Genomic DNA, 21,938 nt, shown 5'->3' on the forward strand with positions numbered 1-21,938 from the left:
CAACCACAGTTTGTCATTACCCATCTAAAATGGATTTAGACAGGAAAAAAAAACACAACAGAAATGAATGTCATATCACCACGTATCTTTTCCATCTGTTAGCACCCTTAGTGCTCCTTATAAAGAAATGCATTTTTATTTCAGATAATGTCAACAAGTATTATGAAATATTTCTCTTTCAATAAAACTGCTAAACCTAGGAAAGCCAAAGGGAAAAAACACAAGATCTGCTCACTAATTAAAAATCCATTAAAATTTAGTCAGAAGGCTTGGAAAACCTCAGAAGAATAAAAATAGATCTAAGAAGAAAATGGGCAATGGAATCAGATGGGTGTCAGTGTATATTTATAATTCACATGAATTGTTTTCCTCTTAACAAAATTGTTTTCAAACTAGATGTAAAACCTAAAAGCCAGATCATGGAAACTATTTTTATACCAGAGTAAATAAAAGTCTGGAAATACTATTGTGAAATATAAACAACAATATAAGTAGCATAATAAGCAACACTCCATAGCACAGACACAAGTAACACAGATCTTCAAACACCTCTAAAAGTTTCTGTATGAACAGGCATATCAATCTCTAGGGGTGTTGATGAGGTAGAAATTCTAAGGTTTTTGTTAGAAATTCTGCTAACAGTAATGTGCCTAAACCTTTTTTTCATCCCTGAAGAAGAGTCTTCTAACCTGGAGTCATAAATTTGCCTTCTGACAATTACAGACAGCTTACAAATAGCTCCAAGTAATTATAAGAGAGAACTTCCAAACTTCTGTTCAAAGGATTGTTAAATTACCATTATTATTTGGGACAATGATCATTGCTGTTCACCAAAATGTCACTTATTTTTATTCGAGACCACTACCAACTATACCAGGCTGCTTTCTGTATTTTTTCTCCATGAGAGACTTCAGCCCTTTAATATTAAAAATGAATTACTGCTCTATTTTTTAATTATTGGGGGGTTAAATATTTTTTTCAAGTCTTACTTCCTCATTTCTTTAGTATGCTCTTAAAGAACACCTTTTCAAAAGTGAAGTTAATAAAAGGATGGTGTTTCCAGCACTAGAGGAGTTCTCCTACCTGATGATCACCTTGACTGTCCCACCCTCCCCAGGCTGAGGGGGGGTCAGGCTGTGTCAGAACTGGCAGCAGAGAGTGATCCACTGCTCAGCCCACATCATATGACACAGGGCAGAGTTATAAACAAAATTGTCTCTGTGTCACACGAGCGGGGCACGTCCCCAGCCAACCCTGCTGGAGCAACCACTACAATGGAAGTCATCCAAGAGGCCCAACTGATACCTCCAGGTCAAGTTCCTCTGAGGCCACCATCCAAGGACACCAGGCTGCAAGCTCATTCCGTTTACTGCCCTGCAACTTGCACAAGGTCCTCAAGGTCTGCAACTTCTCTCCAGTTGCACAAATATACTCAGTTGTAACATTAAAATGTGGTTTTTGGTGTAATAGGAAACCAATTCTCAAAATCTAAGCTCACTGTGGAGAAAAAAAACGTGAAAATGTTCAAGATTCAAACGTGCAGACCTGGCAACTTACAAATTATACTAAGGTGAATTAACAGTGATTGAATTTGAACCCAAATTCAAAAGAGAATGTTTTCATCCCCATCAGTTTGCTTCAGTCAATAGAGGTTCATGAAAGTCTGTGCTGGATGCAGCCAGGGAGAGAGCAGTGGTAGGAAAGGGTTACTGGAGAAGGAGGAGAGAAAATAAAGCCAGTGGAGCTTCTTTTAGTGACAGTGCAAGTAATGCTGTCTAAAAGAATTTGGAAATCATAATCTGAATCCCTTTGCTTCCTAACTTTTTTTCTTTTTTTTGCAAACCACCAGAAAAAAAGTCATGAAAATAATCAGAAATGATACTGCAGCTGATTTATAATGGGACTATTTGTATATTTACCTAATCTTTTCTGAGCACAGACCTTCTGGAATGACAGCTTCTTAGATATTTATACTTTTATTTCAGCTTGCTTTTTACATATACACATATGCTTCTAATTAACATTTACAGCATGGAAATTCAGTTCTACTCACCAGACCACACCATGGAGCCTTAAAAATTATCTTAATCAAACGTTTCAGAAGTACTTTCAGGTATAAAAAGCTGGCAGAGCAGCTCTGAAAGAGCTATACTGGCAACCACTTGTGAAGATGACACAAACAGGAAAGCACATACATGAAACTTAATGGCCCTAAAGCTACTCATATTTATCCAATACTGCCTTGGTGTCACAACAGGACAGAGCAGTTCCTACGCACAGCCACACAACAGTGTTAAAATAATTATTTTTTTTCTTAAAGAGTATTCTGCATAATTTTTTCTGCAGTATTTTTGCACACTGAAATTTCTCCTTGAAGTATCTGAAAGCCTTTATGCTAACAAAAAGAACTACAATTGAAGTATGCCTTGGCCTCAGAACCTTAGAAACCATTTGTCTTTTGCAATCAATGCATTAAAGATAACGTTTGAAAAGAATCTTCAACCACAAAGGTGTTCAACATTCATTACACCATCCCTGGAAAAGCTGCTCCAGGGAGTGCAATGAGAACAGAAGTCTGACTGCTCAGAGATTCAGGGGACACAATGCCAGAATCATTATCCATGCGAGCCCAATATCCCTAACTATCACTCAATAACCGTAATTGATTGAAGCCCATCTTTCACAAAGCCACTCACTTTGCCATTCCCTTTGTCGTTCGTTCCTCCTTCTGAATTCGTGCTCATTTCCTTTGTCAACTTCTCTGGTTTCAGCTTTCAACCACTGGTTCTTGTCCCTTTTTCTCTTACATTAGGGACCCCTTAAGAACTCAGTGTTTTCTCTGCCAGAGATATCATTCACTGTTCTCCAACTACTACTGGTTTTTAGGGTTTAAATCCCCCACCCCCACAAACAAACAGACTGAGCATCTCTACCTTCCTCCCCAAAGCAATCTCCTCCAAGCTTTCTACAATCTCTGGTCCATTTCATGACTTTTTGCCAATATTTCGGTCTTTCAGCCATGGATATCTGAATCACATTGAAATGGCAGCAGCAAATCTCACAATCTCTATGATAAACAGAGCTTCAGTGCACAGCCACAAACATCCCACACTTCAAATCTCGTGCCAGAAATGCTCCTTTTTCTGGACTGCAACCCCATCCCTAAATCTCTACATGGCAACACCGTCCCCTCTCCTTATTCTGAAGAGCATTTTGTTTAACTGCTCTTCTGCCTCTTCCCTGTGCTCATCCATGTCATTCCATATCCAGATTTCAACAGCAGTAATTGTTATTAATATTGACTAATACCAGACTTCACTGCTGGAGGACCACCCAAAAAACCCAAAGCAAAGCGATGACAGTTCCCAAAGACAACAAAGTGCTTGGTCAGCCAGTCCTTAAACCAATTACTGCAGGCTTTATTCCACTGAATAATTCAAACAAATAGTTTTAATCAGAGTATAAAACACTGTTAAGCCCAGCACCTTTAGAGAAATCCATTTACATTACATCTTCATAGAAAACGACGGATAAAGGACCACATCAGATGACCTAATACCTACATCAAAGGAAACTTGTAAAACTCACAAAGTGTGGATAAAAGGATGAAAAGGAAGGGAAAGAATTTAAAAAAGCCCACCAAACCTAAGAGTTCCTGCCTCTACAGAACACAGCAAATGTCTTTATTTCTAAAATGAAAAGTATCCATATCTGCCCAAAAGTCATGCCTTCCACACTGTCATCATTTCAGTGGGAACCATGGGATTTCACTATCTCACAGAAGTGAGCAGTGTGTATTTCAGTACACTTTGTAACAAAATAAAATATTCTACCGAAATTACAAGATCTAAAAAACAATTACTTTATTGCTTCTTACAACTTTTTCACTGTAAAATTCAACTCCAAGGTAGTAATTGGCAGGGACAAAATTATGTAGCAATTAGGGCATGACAGCAAAAGCAAACAAGAACTGAAAATGGGTTCGACACTTCTGGTAACAAGCAGGTAATTATCACAGCAGCTTGAAAGGGGCATAATCAACCAAACTGACATCATCCCTCCCACATAATAAAATGTGAAATCCCTTTACGTGCAGTGTAGCTCTTACACACAGCTGGTAAATGCTGCTAGTCTAGTCTCGATGTTTGTGTCTGCAGAGCAGCTGAGGTTACATTTGGGATGGTTCAGGAGTAGATAATTGTATTTATTTATTTACGATGGTAATAGCTATTACATGTTTTCATCCAATGTGGATTACAGATACTATCCCTAGAAAACACTATTTTATAAAATTGCCCTCTCTTTTCTGAGTATAACTTTGTTTTCAAAGTTCCTAAGAAAGAGAAGAAAAATCTTTGCCTACCATTACATTTTCGCCACCATCTACAAGATACTACAGGTTTAATATTTTTAACATTGAAATAGAAAGTTGCTGGTTTTAAATATGCTTCATTCTTAACTACTCTACTTTACCAGCAACACTTTTTTGCCCAGGATGCATTTGTTTAAACTCAGGTGTGAGCATGAACTGTTGTCTCAAAGCAGCACTGTGCTGCGGACATGCCTCTTGTTATCTCAACAGTGTAACTGCAAAATAAACAGCAACGTATTCATCTTCATCATGTATTTGAAGTAATTAAAATATGATTTCAAAACCCATTCATTTATCTGCTGTGCCCTTTCAGCACTATTTTACTGCGAGATTCTCACTCTCATCAGGGCCATGCTTGGAAAACCCATCAGCCCAAACTGACTCAATCAATGGTGGCTGTTCCATCCCTTGGAGCAGGCTGGGGGGAACCTCCTTCTCCCCTGTTTTCTGTATTCCTACCCCGTGTTCCTCTCCATTTTCTCTCTCTTTGTGTTGACAAATCCATTTACCTCCACATTGTCTGTCAATACCATTAACTCGATGCTCCCACCTTTTTCCAGCTCATTAACAGCAAGGCCGAACCCAACACTAATCCCTAAGTCTGCCCTTAACTATTTCCACACAGCTCCCACCTCTCCATGGGTTTCACTCCTTATTCCTTGGATACCAGCAATTTCAAAAACACCGGAACTGCAGCTCCATTTGTATTGATTTTTCATTACAAATTTCCACAAAACATTTACAGACTATCTGCACCTATCATTTTGTAAACTATGCTGCAAGTACCGTAAGTAAAATGAATTATTAACCCTTATTTTCTTATCATTAAAAGCTCAGCACTAACACATCACAACATGAATTCTTTAGACAGCTGTTAAGCAATCTACTTTTTATCAAATTTTTTGTTATATTTAGACTTTTTTTTTTTTGCACAAAATTCTCACGAAGATAACACAAAGCTGGCTTCCTGGATCTCAGCTTCTGAAAAGTATTAGGGCAGTTTGGAGCATTTCTTGTAAAAATTAAATTTCATGAGTGTGTCACCTAAACATGGCATGCCTTGACTTGTGGACGGTTTGATTTACTGACAAGTAAAGCAGATGTGGGCACAACAGGAGATATTTAATTGCTGCTATATGTTACTGACATGATAAAGATGTTAATACTGTACCAAACCTGTCTTTTTTCCTGCATATCTAAACCATTTAAAATCTCAAATTATTTCAACAGGTTAAAAATTTTCAAGATGCATTATCAAGAATTCTCAAAACTATAGAGAATTTTATCACCATAAAGTGATAAAAGCACAAGTTTATAAATTTAAGTCTATACCACAGCAAAAGGAAATGTCAACCTCAAAGCTAAAAAGGATAAAGACTAAATAAAGACTCACAGAAATTCCAGGCCCCATAAACTCCAGAAAAAGCACATAAAGTCATCTGATAAAGGGACAAATAATTGGTTTTCTTCTTTGCATCTGGATCCTACAGTAAAGGTAACATGCTTGGTTTAGAGTCCCTAAGGGAAACTTTCTTCATCTAAACAGCTGGAAATAATGTTTTGTTGGGGAAAGTACAATATTTTGAAGTAGAGATCCTTCCAATGAAAGCTCTGAGAAGATGCCAGGAAAATGAAGTTAATAGTAACACCAAAAATTTTACCTTCTCTATACACAGACCCACCCCAACACCTTATTTTCTTACAGCCAATTCTACATCTCAATCTGCAGATATGTTGAGGGTTTCTTTCTTCCAAAAATGAGATCAGAAGTTGAGGTTTAGCTTCCATTGGAAAACAAAAATAAACGTGGGCATGAGTCTCATTAGACACACCCCACATTAGCACACCCCAACCCTTAATTTCTTGCAGAATATAACTAAGTTGGTAATGCACATCATAGGAACTTCAGCTTAAAAAATAAAACAATAACACTGACAAAGTGTTCTACCATTAAACAGAACCTCTTAGCAATGCCACTGAACTCATGGCTAAGCTTAATACAAAATATCATCAAATATAAACTTTATTAGCTAAATCCATTTCTGTTCTTCCTCTTCCAAGTCAGATGCAAGCCTGTTTAAATGCTTATGTGCACATTAAAATAAAAATATATGAGTATGAGACCCTGACTCAAAACCATCACAACCTGCACATGCAGGGCAGAGTAATTAACCTGTGTGGTTTGTCAAGGACTGTCTGAATGCTCCTTGGTTTTCAAGCATTCTGTTATCAGCATAATTCAGAGCATTTAGATGAAAAGCCTATATAATTCTAAACTGTTATAAAAGCTTTTTTTTTTTAATGAAATTCTACGAATTCTGATGAGTTCTTTATGAATTCTTCTGAAGAAGAATTGTATTCCTTCAGGTTTCCTTGGCCATAAATTTTATACTTGGGTTCACTCAAAAGAAATCAGAAAAAATAAAACTGCTGAACCTACGAGCTAATAAATATACCATCACTACAACAAACCATGAAAGAATCCATCAATGGATTTGATTTTTAAAATTAGTGACAGCACATCTTAGAAAACATACTGCTGAAGAATGAATGGCAGGGTGAAAAAAATCTCTGAAAAACGTCATCCACTCCTAAACATCTCACATAAAATTTGCTACCCTATTGCACCAGCTGCAGAATTCCATCTCTGCTGCCTTCTACACACCTAGAAGACTACAGGAACCAGGTTTCACATCATCAGGAAAATCATGGGCCAAATACAATGGTGGTCTGACACGTTACTCACCTACACCTCAGTAAGAAAGGTTTCCATTCTATCAAGAAAAACTTTCTTGATAACAGAAAAGAGATTCATTTCAAAGAGACATAACAAAAACTACCAAGGCCATCCAGTTCTTCAACGTGACAAATGTATCAAAAGAAAATGTACACAAAATAAATGTGACTCAGATAAGCAGCTACTATCAGTTTACTACAGGTACCATGTTTGAATAAAGCAAAATGACTTAATAGTATTCTCCCACAATCAGATTTTTAATACTTGCATTAAATCTAAGGAAAACAGTAAACTCCTATTATCCACTTTTGAAAACAAATTTATAATAGAGGTATGCCTGAAGCTGCATTGTAGAAAAAAAAAAAATAATAGCCAACAAAGTATTTAGAATTTTCCATCCTATTATTCAGGAAGATCTAAGAATACCAAAATATTTTAAAAACAATAATAGAAAGTGAAGCCACATTAGAAAACCTCCCCCTAAAGCTTGCAGTTATTGCAGTACTTCTTAAGGCAGAGTTTCATGACAAAAATACTCATTTTGTGCGGCAGAGACACACAAAAGGATTCTTCGGGATGCCAAACACTTTCAGAACTCTCCAGTGATGACTCATCCTGTTATGTATACAAAGCTTTCATTAAAAAAAAAAAAAAAAGTCAGTTGGCATCATTACAGATCCTCAGTTAGCGATCTTCAACTTACTGTTAGTTCTTGTACAAAGTATTCTAAACACTGCAGTGAAGTATTCTGCTATGCTAATTTTGGGGAGGAAAACGTGCAACTTAACTTGAATGGCCTTTCTTACACGGAGTTTCTACTCTAGTTCACAAACGGCTCCAAGATGGCCTCAAACAGAGTTTTGAGCTACACAGAAATTCTTTGTTGCTCCACAGCAGTTCCTTGCCAGTCGTGCTGATCAACTATTTTGCCAAAACCAGAAAAATAAGTCTTTCAAAATGAGTCTTGATGACTGGAACAAAAAGAACCACTTCTTAAAAGAGAAAAAAAAAGAAAAAAAAACCTGGGGGGGAAGGGTAGTTTAACTGCTCCTAAAAACTTTGAAAGCATTCCTCCTGGATATCTCCTTAGAAGTGATGTTTTAATCTCCCCCACCCCAAATTAATTAATTTACTTAGATAATCTGTTGTTCTGCAACAAAACCACAATAAACTAAAACTGCCACATAGATGCAAGTAATTGTGATGAACTGTGCTGCTCTACTGACAAGCATTTTTTAATAAGACAGCTCTCTTTTTTATATATACAACTTCTTTGAAATGTGGTGTTGGTTTTTTTAATTGGCTGTTGTTTGCTTTACTTATACACACGAATGTTTGCAAGATGTACTGAAACCAGAAGCCTCCCACAGCACTACACAGAGCACAGGGAGCCTGAATCTCACTCCATCAAGCCCCTCCAGACTTCTCCAAGTCAAGAGGGTCCTCTCCATTCCTGCTCACCTTCTACCTGCAGGCAGCACCTCCAAACCCAGGCAGGGAGGAGTTTGGGCTCAAAGAAGCTTTGACCTCCTCAAACTCATCTCCAGACTCACTCCACACAGGCAGCAAGTCTGGAGTTTGCAGCCCTCCCACAGCATCGTCTGGCCCAACTCAAACAAACAAGCGAGATAGAAATAATTTCCTTTATGTTCAATCCCTCCAGTCACTCACTTCTCTAATAATTCAGTTCCTAGTGTTGATCCTTTTCTAAATATGGCCACATAAGCATAAGCAGCGAGTCTCAGTGCCAGCTATGCAATTTCTCTTTCCCACTGGGGACAAGTTTTCCAGCATCTCAGATGTTTTCAGAACAGATGCCTCCCCCACCACTGCCACATATACATTTTATTTTATTTCTTATGAACGCCTCTTACCCACAGCAGTTACAAGTGCCAAATCATCTGATTTCACAGAGTGTCAAAAGAAAAGCCAGATCTAAGAACTTTTATAGCATTTTCTATCCCTTCTTCCTCTGCAACATGTTGATTTGGAAATAATACTCTTCATTTGCTCAAATTCCAGTGTCTGCAAGAAGTCTGCTGTCCCTCTCCAGTCATTTGCACTGATCACAGGACTTCATCAACTACACCATGTTTCTCTAAGTTAAGGCTGTCCATGGGCACTGTCAAGGCTCCATGTGATCAAAGATACAAACTAAATTTGTGGATTCATGCTATGAGTCTCTAGCTTTAAGCATACTGATTTCCATGTTTCACAAAAAACAAACCTAAGGAACAGCCCATTTTTTACTGCTTCCAGACGAGCTATGAAGGCTTGTGTAAGAAAGCGTAACAAAATCCTTTTTATTTTTTTAATTTAGTTGTAAGTTTTTGTTATTCTCTCATTACTTATGTACTACCACAGGTGGTCATGGCAAATTACCAACATAATTTATGCCAGTTCTTTAACTGCAAGTCTAGCTTACTAATTAAATACCAGAAAGAAAACCCCAAACAAACAAAGTAAAACCTCACGCCCCAGTCTTCAGCAGTTAAAAAGCAAAGGTACAGAAAAGCAGGAGACACCCCCAGACAACAACAGAAGCTTCATATTTGTCTTTAGCAGATTATGTTTAAATGAAAGCAGACACCATCTTCATTTCCCTGCATTTAATCAGAGGTGGATGGAAGAGGGCAGAGGAACAGGGAAAGCCTCTCCAGCAGAGGTCTGGACAGGGCTGGGGTCTGGGGGGTGACCAAGGAGCCTCACAAAAACCAGGAGGCATTTCCAAGCACACAGCACAAACATAATGGAGGGTCCAGCATGGGCTTGGCTCCACAGAACAAACAAAAGGGATACTTTAATCATATTTTAATGAGGCTTTGCACGTGACCTGGTCCACTGGATGCTGAAATGCTGCTGCAGTTACTCTACAGCCACCTTGGCATTTGGTGGCTAATGCTCCAACTGGCCTCTACGGTACCCCTGAGGAAGGAAAAATAAATAAAGCTGCTGCAGCAGCTTTGGTTGATAACAGCATTAATACACTGGGGGTTTAAAAGGTCTGCAGATCCACAGACATCAGCATCATCAAGTGTGAAACCTTAACTCAGTAATAACCAGTTCTATCAGGAGACATATTAAGCAGAATAATTAAGTCAATTTATGTTATATAAAAAACAGGTTCATTATCCAAATACAAATATTATTTAACTAATAGAATGAATCAAAACCCAAGCTATGCAATAGACATTTATCATCAGAAAACAAGATACCGTGGTTCCTTAAGGCTGCAAAAAATGAAAAAATTTCCTGCCCTAAGAACCCGAAAGAAGAATCCTAAGAACCCTAATAGTCCAGAAATCCTGCTTTTGGAGTCTATTTGTCTCTTGTTGCCTTCAAAAGGCACTCCTCTTACACACATACAATTTTTTTTTCAATTTAAATAAAATTTCCCTGATGTGCCCTAGAGCTGTCAACCACATCTTTGAAAAGCACATAGTCTGGTTTTCCCACACATACATTTCCATGCATCCTGACAATTATAACCACAATTCACATTGAAAAGGTGATCACAAAATCAGCATTTGCTGTCTCTTCTAACACTTACTACACAGCACTGATACTAGTAGGTAGAAGGATCAAGAAACCCCCAAGAAAATCCCTGCTGTTCTCACTCTCTGCAGCTGAACTGTGGAACTCCATGCCCAGCACGATGGAAATCTGTGTGACTGAGAAGAGGCTGGACACATTCTAAGGAGATTTTTATGCTCAACAGATCACAGCAATACCATCCTTGATTCCAAAACTCCCACAGTTCTTTCCCAATCTCCTGCAATTAGGGGTTGGGGAAGTATCATTACAAAATTACTTTTGTCTTACTTTCCTACTAACCACTGCAGGAAACATGATGGTGGGACATCCACATCTCTGATCTGACCCAGCACTGATGCTGTTGTGAAATAAGTCATTTCTCCAAATTATTTTAAAGACAGACTCTGAACCAAGAAAGCTCATCATACTGCCCAGATTACTGTCACATCTAAAAATTCATCTTTAGCAACACTGAACTTTATTTCCAGCCTTGTACTCAATATCCTGTACTCTGAAAACTGAACCTGTGACTATGCAGCTTTTAGTGGTTTATAGAAGTTTCATTCCTCCAAAACACTGGTTCCTGATTTCTGAGTCCAGAGACTCCCATGTGGGCTTCCAGAGATTCAGTTCTGCACGGGGGGAAGCAAAGAAAATGCCCAAGCATCCTATAGACCTTCCCATCCAGGATCTTTGTCCATACTGCACTGAAAAGGTTACACACCTTACCCCCTGCTCAGGGATCTACCACAGCAAAACAATAACCTTGAGGCAGCCTTCAGGTCATACAATCATGCTTCATAACAAGATGCTTTCACTGTCAAAGAACACCTATTTTTCTTGTATTTAAGCAACATGAAGCTCTTCTGGTAGATCAATGGATCCTCCTAAGTCACCAAATTTCTTGCACAACATCAGAAACAAGTTAAAGCCCCCATGTCCTGTAAATACAATCACTTGACATTTTGCTGCTATAATCTGAAATAATACTCAATCCATGAGCATTCTAACCCTACCTTTATACAGGGAATTTTTAATTTTTTGCTTCTTCTTGTCACTTAAAGACTACCAAGAGAGATTCATGCAAGGTTATTCTGCCCCCCACCTTGGATAAAGTTCTGACTTTGAGCATTCAGTCTCATCTTTTTGATGGAATTTGAGAAGCATCTTTGAATACCAGGACCAAAGAGCCAAGGAAGGAGTTTTATGAAAAACAGTTGGTGCTCATTGACTGTTGGCATGTTCTTCCTCATTCCTAAAAGTTGCTTAATTTCACCCCTCTACTTTCCATAAGGATGTGGTCAATGTTCATGAGGAAACCTAGTAAAAGTACATAATGCAGAATGCCATCCTCTGAATGGTTCTGACTTGGTGGGTGTGTACTGGGATGGCAAGGAGCTCTGCCAGTAAATTTCACTTTTGCTGCTCAGGTAGAATCAGGCTATAGGATGATCAGCAGAAAGTTTAGTTCAGATGAGTTTAGCAGGCTTAGGAGGCTGTTGGGAGGACTGGAGAGGAGATTACAGGAGAGATTATTTCAAGATACATCTTCTTTCAGTACAAGCTGCAGCCACCGAAAGGATTTTGCAAATTGAACTCCCTAAAATGCAACCACCTCCCCCCCAATCCTTGCTTCTCTTAGAGCTTCAAGAGACACGACCCCACCACCACTGCTTTCCTGCCCCTAACCACACCACCACAGCACATCTTCCAAATTTCTCACAAGTGATTCTGTGTTCAGAGGATGTTACAGAACAGTCAGAAAAAACTGCCATTATAAACTGCTGAAGAGACCACAACCATCACTGGCTTTTCCATGACGAAGAAGCCCTGGCAAAACAGCCTTCCCTAGAAAAAATCTACTACTCTTCACCTACAAATGTATGCTTTACTTACCAAGAAAGACAACTAAGTAGCTCTCCTTTACCTGCCTCCTGGCCTGAAACTTTGGGCACAGGGGGTGGTGAGAAGTACAAGGACAAGATATGGAGCACCACATGCAAAATTATTCATCTTACATCACTCTGATAAAAATGAACACATAATATCAGTTTTCCAGATGCTGATTGTGCTTGATGAAATCAAGTACCTGACAGTAGGATGGGTCTCAGAGGGAGGAAATACATATCTAGCTCAGGAAGAAATAAGCCTAGTTCTCTCTGAGCGACCCCAAAGTGCCCCTTTTTTTTCTGCACACAACAGGACTGTAATTCTTGCCAGCCTCTGCAAAGCAGTGGGAGTAAAACATGACTAATTGGCCAGTAAAAGAATAATAGAGAAATCAAGTACAAGTTTATGCAATTTATAATTGTTGTGATTTCAGCTTAGCACTGTTCCACAGAATCTAAGTTGACAGAAAACTGTTCTCACATTTTCTTGATATCTGAAGAATGAAAAACTACTCCACAATGCCTGGTTTATTTTTCTCTGAAGCATCCTCTTCCCCACAGTTTCTGATCATGCAGAGCAGCAATTGGTTAGCACTATTCAAAACAGTAGGTGCAGAACAGTCTAGGCTATCGAATTCTTGCTTGTACTGATGAATGTTTACTCTCATGACTATTTTATTTCAATGGAAAACTTTCTATTGACTTGACTTGTCTTTGAAACAGAATTGTGTACCTTAGAGAATACCCCATCATGCTGATTAATAATTAAATGAATCCATACAGTACTTATTCACTGACAGTTCTTTATTTGGAGGTCCAGAGGCATCAATAATGAAAACTCCTCTGCAGTATGGGCAAAGCTGTCAGCAGCAGATGTTGAAGATTAGGCAGCCATGAGGAAAGAAATAAATATAATATAGGATGGTTTAGATATCAACTGTATGTAGGTCTAGCAATGATCAGGGGAACTACCTCTCCCTAACCTTTAGACCTCTCATCTTTCACCAGAGAAAACAGCAGCCAACTACCTTCATCAGCATGGGTGAATGCAGATATCACACTGGCCAGAGCAATCCCTGGCTACACAGCACTGCCCAGGAACTCTGACTTTCTGGTAACAAACTAAACTGGAGTCAACTGATTTCAAAACATCCCCAAGGGAAGCAATAGAACAGCCTGAAATAGAAGCTGTTCATCAGTTCAGCTCCAGGATTCTAAAACTTTCTATGGAAAACTGACACAACCATCTCAGTTACTGAACCACAGACATCAAGACAGGTTCAGTAACTACACGCATTTCTGAAAAATGGAAGAAAGTAACTTACTAACTCCTCATAGCTAAACATTCTTCATCATTCTAGGTGGGTTTTACTATCTGAGGACAAATATACCAGAGGAAAAAAAGAGATGTGTTAATTATTTTACATCTTGTTGACTAATAAATACCTGAACAAAATCTACAAGGCAGACCTGCTCTCCCCAGCCCAGTTTCAAGAATCTGTTAATGCAGGATTGTACCCTGATCCAAACAAACTACCTCAGGAATCTTCCTGACTTCCTCACCATCACTCTCTTCTTCTAAGAACTAAACTTCAAGTAGTAATAGTTGTTATTTCTGGAGCTGCATAAAAATGTCTTCAGATGGTTCCCTGGAGTGTTTATTTTTCTTAATTTAAAAATCTTAGCTTCTTTTAACAAGGTGAAAACAAAGATGAAAAGAAAACAGAAATGAAAAGACAACTAAATACACGTAAGACTAAGCACTGCTTACAGGCAAGCTACCTCACCAAGGTGGATTAAGGTGAAAGAGAAAGACTGAAGTCCATGCTCCTCAACCCCCATCTCCCATCTGTCTTACAGATTATATTCCTGGAACTCTGGCTTCCTCTTTCCTGAGCACTGCAAACCCACGATGCTCCCAAAAGCCCTCTACCTTGTTTCTGTACCCCTTCCTATGTGCAATCAGCCTTCTGCTAAAATACTGCAAAGCCAAAGTGAAATGCTTCCAATGAAAACAGTCTCTCAAAGGTTAATAGTAGTTCTTACTGCTCAATCCTGCCCTCCATTTTATGGCAGCCCTGAACATACACTGAATGACTTCTGCCACAACTGTGACTAAACCTTCTGTACACAAGGCAAGGCTGACATGGCAGTGACAACACCTAGCACACCTACTATTTGACCCAGATCAAGGACCTTTGAAAAGGTTAGAAAATATTCTAGGTTCATTCATTCCCTCATCCCTCTCCTTGACCACTGCTGGTGTCTTCTTGCATGCTGAATACATTCTCAACAGTGCCACAAAACCATGATGACAAAATTGCCCCACTCAAGCCTAAGGGCAAGGTGACTAAAATAAAGCTCCAACCTCATTTCTTCTCATTGCTCCAGATACACCATCCTTATATAGTCCCATCCAACCCATCCCTCCCCCTGCCCCATCCTCTTTGTTCCACCAAATACATCACATCCTTTCACCCTGTTCCTCCTGCTTCAAAAAACCCTTCCAATTCTATTTAACTCAGTACCTTCACAAGTCACTTGATTCAAAGGCAGCAGATTTCTGCAGAACTGTAAGCCTAAATAAGAATTCTGTTTGAGGTTTTCTGAATTCTGGAAAAAATACAGCTCCCTTTCCTCCTGGTCTAACTCCACCTCAAACAGATCCCCCATGGAATGATTATTCCCAGAACTGCCCTTTTCAGAGTTTGTCCCATTTTTCTCTATGGCACCTGATGTTACATGCTAACAGCAACTGCAAACTGGTTAACTATAAACTACATATAAACTATATAAACCAGGCAGTAATAACCTGCTCTCACATGCACTTGTTCCTGAATGGAGTCTTCCAAAAGCAACCCACCTTCTCTTTTTATAGCATGGGGGCATTTGGGGCCTGGAAATTAAAAATAAGAAAAAAAAAACTTAAATTAAAAAGAGAGAGAAAAAGGAAGATCCAGAGTTAAAACAACATGGAAGTGTGTGTGGTTGGAAGGAACACATTGAGCTCCATCTAAAACAAAGAATTTATTCCTGAAACTGAATTATACCCAAGAACTGCAAGTCCTGGCTAAACAAACAAATATATACACAAGCAGACTCTTCTTTCATGCCTCTATATTTTCTAATTAAGTAACATTACACAAGTATTCAGCTTTTAATGCTTGGAAATCAGGATGGAAACATGGGACAAAGAGGCCAGCGTGAAATCTTTTATTTTCTAGCTGTACTACAAAAGCACCATCAGCACAAGCCACACTTACTGTGTAACATTTCTCCAGTGAGTACAAACAAGAGGGAGACTTCCCTGACAGAGAGAAACACAGAGTGCTATGACTAACTTCCAACAGCCCTTATGGAGGAGCCAAATATCCTCCAAATGCATGATATCATCTATGCTTGTGCCTGGCTTTGGACCTCAACACTGAGATGAAAAAAAAAAATTCTGACGAGGAAGGCCACCTATAATTATGCTCCATTTTTTTAAAATCAAAGATATTTCCAAAGGACAAAGCTTAACTGTGATGTTTCTCCACTCAACTCCATCTGAGATGTCAGGAAAAAAAATAAAAAAACCTGTCAAGACCACTAAAAGCCACATCTGTTTGCTGAATACATTCCACATCAGATTACGGAACACAAAGACGTGAACGCTGTCAAACAGAAGGCGCTCACCTATTCCCAGAGGCACGTGACAGCTCCTCTGCCATGCTCTCCCCACCCAATTTTCATGACATTTCCTGGCTCTCCCCACCCAATTTCCATGACATTTCCTGGCTCTCCCCACCCCATTTCCATGACATTTCCTGGTTCACCTCGGCCGTCCCGGGGAGCGCCACTGCGGCACAGCAAATGCCATGGATGGCAAGGAGACATCTGATATCTGTGATATCACACGCTGGGATCCTGCCAGAGAACCACCACATGCCAAAAGGATTTCGCAGAGGAAAGACAGAATTATAAAAGACTGTCAAAGTGGATTTTAGGACTTCTTCGAACACCCAATGTCCCAGGGTTTCCAGGAGCTTTAGTGATTACTAAAATTGGAACAAATAAAACAAAAGAGTGTCTTTCAGCTTGTTTAGAGGCTGCTTTTGACAGCACTCCAGAGCCAGTCCCCCATCCTCTTGGACTGTGTCTTTTACACTAAATGGTACACACCAAGTACACGCTCCTCCATACTAAGAGTTTTCTATCCACACTTTCAGAACAGGAAACCAGAATTGCAAAGCCGTAAGGTTTGACAGCAGTGATGAGAAAAGAATACTTCAACCATTATTTTTAAATAGCTGAATAAATTAAATACAGTAAGTCTGGAAATATACATAAAGCATATACTGAATGGTCCTTTTAGCCTGAAATAAAAGGAGAAACAAATACATGGTGGCTTTTAATTTCTGCTCAGCCATTTACCCTTAAGAGATCATTTTCAGGCAAGTCCAATGAACGGTCACGTTAAGAAACTGTATATGATGCAACTACTTTCTACTGGTATATTATGTAAATGACAATAATATCACCCCCTGTGTCCTCCCCTCCAAAAAAAAGCTTCCAAAGAACATTTTGCCAAAACTCTGCAGAAGTTTCTGCTTAGGAGAGAATAATACAAAAAAAAAAAAAAAAAAAAAAAAAAAAGGAGAAAAAATATAAAAATATGAGTCAACAGAGTCTGACAAAATTATTATACAAAAAATACTATTCCTACCAAAACAAAAATATTTTGACCTAAAAGCTTCTATATTTAATGCTGCCAGAATATTAGGTATTACTTTGCATAGAACAGACAAAACAAGAGTCATAAAACAGTTTATAAAGATGACCTGTAAGTGAGGCAAGGAACTAAAACTACAGATACTTGAACTCCAAGTATATTCTCGAAATAAAGACCATTTACACCAAAGTAGTAAAAGATGCATAACCAAACCCTTTAAAAACAAATGTACAGTAGTCATCAGTGAAGTTACTGAATGGCACTCAGATGCAGCTGATCACACAGCACTAAGAAAAAAGTCTATCTTGTCTCCTGCTTCTATCTTACAAGTAGATGGTTAAAATATTTCCACTCAGCAGTCTGGAAGCTGCAGTTATTTTCTGTAGCAAGTGGATTTTATTGTGCAGGAGCATCAAACACCACACACGACCATCACCATGATGTACACACAGCACAAAGACCCCTGCACGTAACCTCCAGCTTAGGAGCTGTGTGCACTTCAATACCCAGCATTGTACAGAGTCACTGAGAAAACCTTTAAATGTCTGCCCAGTTGTTTCAGTTTTGCTATAGGAGTACAAACCCACTACTGCTTTATTTCTTCACATGAAAAAGCCCCAAACCATTTTCATACTGATCTTCAGATCTTTCAACAGCTCTACGCCAAATAACGCTATTCTGAGAAAAAAAAAATGAAGTTAAACAAAAATCTAAACTAACTCAGGAACGTTCTTCAATTATGTAAGAATCCAGTTAGAGTGTTAACTAATGATTTACTGGTGAGAGTGTAGGGTTTAGTATCCAGAATGAAGCACGAGACCGAAGGAGTTTTTCAGGAAAATACAAAACACTACACAAATTAACTGGTTCATATTTTGAAAGCATAGATTGTTATGTTGGGTGGGTTTTTTTAATCAGCCTGCTACAAAGTCAGGCCACTGGAAAAAGGGGTAGCCAGCCTCTCATAGTGCCCAAATAAAAAAAAGAAATAGACTTTTTTTCTTTACAGTTGTACCAAGTTTTTTAAAGCCAGCCAGTTACATAACACTTACTTTGACTTATGACCTATTTGCTCACACGAAAATCATCATATATGATGATCTGACCATCCATAATGCGCTAGAAACATAGTTTATTTTTTAAAGTGTTTTTATTTTTCCCTCTTAGTTTAGAACTACAGTTTGAAACAGTGGGAGGATCACCTAAAATTAACACTATAAAGGTATGCTTTGGAAGCATGCAAAATTAAAATGGCATGTTCTTCAAATATAGCGTGCACAGAATACTTCAAAATATTAAAGAAAAATTAACCCTATCTCCATTTTCCATCTCTCCAGTATTTACATCAGGAAGCGACAAAAAAAATATAAAAGGAAAAATAAATAGTTGTGCTATAGGTATCCATATAAAGTCGTATTTTTTCCAGAATATCTGCGGGCACACGTGTGTAGGTGTACCCAGGGCAGCGCTGACCGGATGCCCGGCTGCGCCCGGGTCAGGGCGAGCGGGGCTTTTGTGGTTCTTTCTCCCACCCACCACCCTCCTTTTTCCTTATTTTTATTTTGCAAACGGCCGCGGATTACCCAGCGAGCGTGTAACTTGAACCTCTACACCCACGTCTGGACGCGGGTCCGGGTTTTTTTTTGACCGAACGGCGTCGAATTCGCCGTGCCGAGTGTCAGCGGCGCCCAGTCCCCACGCCAAGTTTGCCGCCCGGTCCCGGCGGGTCCCCGCTCCCCGGGGAGCCCCTTCCCGCTGTCACCGCCTGCCCTCGATACAAAGAAGTTCAGCGCCAGCCGTACTCACCCCCGGCGAACTGGCTCTGCGCGACATCGCCCAGCGCCGCGGAACCGCTCGCAAATCCCCTCTGGAAAATGGAGGGGCTGGCACCGGTGCGATCCGGAGGGAAGAGAAGTTATTTACATGCCAGGGCCCGAGCCCAGCGCGGAGCGGAGACGGCGATGCTCAGCGCTGCCCGCGGTCTGCCATGTTCGTGCCGCTCGCTCGGCGCTCCCCCGGCCGCTGCCCCGGGGCCTCGGGCGGCTCTACAGGGCCCCCCCCATGGCGGCGCCGCCGGGGAGCGATGCGCCACAGCCCCGATCGCCGCGGAACTTCGGCTCCGGGATCCTCCCCGAACCAGGCTGGGGCCGCCGGCGGAGGAGGGCGGAGGGGGAGGGGAGCGGGGGGAGAAGGGGAGGGGAAAGGGAAAAAAAAAAAAAAAAAAAAAGAGAAGGGAGAGGAAAAAAAAAAAAAAAAAAAAAGGGAGCCGAGGGAGAGAAAGTAGATCCGACGCAGCCGGGCGCCGCCAATGTGCGGACCGGAGCGCTGCGGCAGGAGCGGGGCCGCCCGCGCTCGGGAGGCGGAGCGGCGGCGGCCGGAGGCGCAGCGCCCCCGCCGGAGGCTCCCCCGGGCCGGCCCCCGCCCCGCACCCCCGCGGGGCCCGCGCGTCCCGGGGGAGAGCCCGGGGCCGAACCGGGAACCGAGCGCGGGGGGGCCCGGCCGCTCCCGCCGGCCCTGCCCGGGAGCACCCTCCGAGCGCGGCGGGCGGCAGCGCTCCCGCTCCCTTCCCCCCACGCCCGCACTTTCCCATTTAACAAAGCAGCGCAACCAAAAGTTACGTTTCCATAGACGCCAGCCGCTTTCCTGGCGGCCCCTCCTCGGCTGCTGGGGCTGCTCTGGGAAAACCAGGGTTTCACGCGTGAAAGATTAACGTGGGACTCCGGGGATCGCCTTTTTTTTTTCCTGTTTTTCTCCTTTTTCCACTGAATCACAGGACCCTTTTGGTTGGAGATCAACTACTTCAAGCCCCGGCCAAGGCAGGGTCACCTGGAGCAGGTGACACAGGAACGCACCCAGGTGGGTCTGGAATGACTCCATGACTTCCCTGGGCAGCCTCTTCCAGTCCTCTGCCACTCTCAACGTAAAGAAGTTCTTCTTCATGTTGAGGTGAAACTTCTTGTTTAGTTTCATGGTTTTAGTTAGTGTTTTATGCTTTAGTTTTCTTCTTTTTTTCCTCTCCCCCTCTCATGCCCCCCCCCCCCCCCCCAACGTTTTCCAAGCTGCTCTACACTTCTCCAAAACAATCTGGAATGGACAAGCTAAGAAAGCAAAGCTTGACAAATGTCCATCTACAAATGGTTCTTTCCTAATCTTCCAAATGCTCCCTGCCAATTTTATTCTCCTACAGAGAGAAAAACAAATCAAGAAAACATTACGCAAGTGTCACTTCACTTGCATTGATAGATACTTGCAAACCAATGGGTCCTGCCAATATGAGCAGTAATGCAACTACCTTTGTTCAACTTCCCTTCACACAAAAACCCCCCAGCAGCTGTTGTGTAATGCTTTGCTTCTGTCAATCTCAAGTTTTCTTAAAATTTGTTTAAGTATCAGACATCTGCAAGACACAGGTTGACACATTGACAACAATAATAATCTGACTTGTTTGTCCAACAAAGTAAGACCATGCATCACCTCTACTTTCTCACTCATCTTAACATTTTTTTTTTAAATCAAATTCTCTTCTGTCACACTGAGCTGCAGCTGGACGTAGTTATTCTTGGGCACCATCTGTTGTGGACAAGCAAGAAAGTTCAGTATTGCCTTATGAGAACTGATTAGAGAAATTCTCAATAAATGCATCTAAGAACTCAAAGATATCATTTTACTTCTAAGACTGAACAAAACAAACCCAAAATCCCACACTGATTCACAGAATGGGATCTACCCAGGTAGAGGGAATAGACCAGTGCTGCCTCTCCTTGCATTTTCAACTGGAACATGTTCTAGGTGCCCAGCCTACAGGAAAGTTTTTATCAAACCCATTCTCCAAAGATGACGATAAAATTTTAAAATGAAAGCACTCACATGAAAAAATCTCCAGGTGTTTACTCTGAAACAAGTAACTATTGTATAAGAGCCATTGTGCCATGTTAGTACAGGTACGGACACATAAATAGATTTGGCTACAAGGTGCTATCAAGCTCTGGCTTATCAGCACATCTCTGTAACCACACATATTAGCACGCTCAGGCTGCTGCAATGAGAAGGTTAAATATGTTATTCTAAGCCTTAGCTGAGGTGGGGAATGTCAGGGGTTTATTTTCCAGTGAGGGTTGATTGTCTTGGTCCAACCAACAAGCGGGGAATTGCAAAGCCCCTACTGAGCCATCAATCACTTTGCCTATTCCCTTTCACACTCACAGTCCTTCAGGCTCAGCCAGGACAAGCCTCTGTTGGGCATCCATCTCTGCTGAGTTTAAACACTTTTCTAACCAATAATTCTCACATCAACTAAAGTAAGCTCCTCTTCAAGCAAAGAAGATACCAAAGATCAGACAGAAGCTGTGTGTTCTCCAAACTGTATTAAATGAGTGTTTAGGGTCAGTAGGTTAAGCAAGGCTGGAGAACCAAGTTTCCTGTGTCATCTATCCCATAACTGCCTGGTTTTCATGAGCTTCCACTACAATCCTGGTGTGCTACCATTCCAGGTGATACCTCTGCAGCATGACTGACCCTCCATCAGTTCACATGGCTGTTTGTGCTGCTGTACCTTAAACCTGCAGGTATTTTCACATGCTACACTGTTAAAAACTTTAAGTTCTAACCTAGAAGGTAATGGGTCATCTGACAAGTTTAAGTAGGCTAGCACAAACAAGTTGTGCTTTAGTAAGAGCTGGTTAAAATAATTAATTA

At 40.7% G+C, this 21,938-nt stretch overlaps 1 protein-coding gene across 9 annotated transcripts in view; it reads right to left on the bottom strand.

Annotated features, from left to right (window-relative positions):
- The window catches only part of KMT2C (lysine methyltransferase 2C), a 190,205-nt gene that overhangs the window by 152,667 nt on the left and 15,600 nt on the right, over positions 1-21,938 (bottom strand). Inside the window, exon 1 of one of the 9 annotated variants that reach the window (XM_054645130.2) lies at positions 19,050-19,412. The exons of the other annotated variants lie outside the window; for them this stretch is intronic. The gene's annotated coding sequence lies outside the window, so the exon portion shown is untranslated. Of the gene's footprint in view, positions 1-19,049; positions 19,413-21,938 lie in introns of those variants that run through there. 9 annotated transcript variants of the gene reach the window in all.

Source organism: Agelaius phoeniceus, chromosome 1 (genome assembly GCF_051311805.1).
Source record: "Agelaius phoeniceus isolate bAgePho1 chromosome 1, bAgePho1.hap1, whole genome shotgun sequence".
Classification (NCBI taxonomy): domain Eukaryota; kingdom Metazoa; phylum Chordata; class Aves; order Passeriformes; family Icteridae; genus Agelaius; species Agelaius phoeniceus.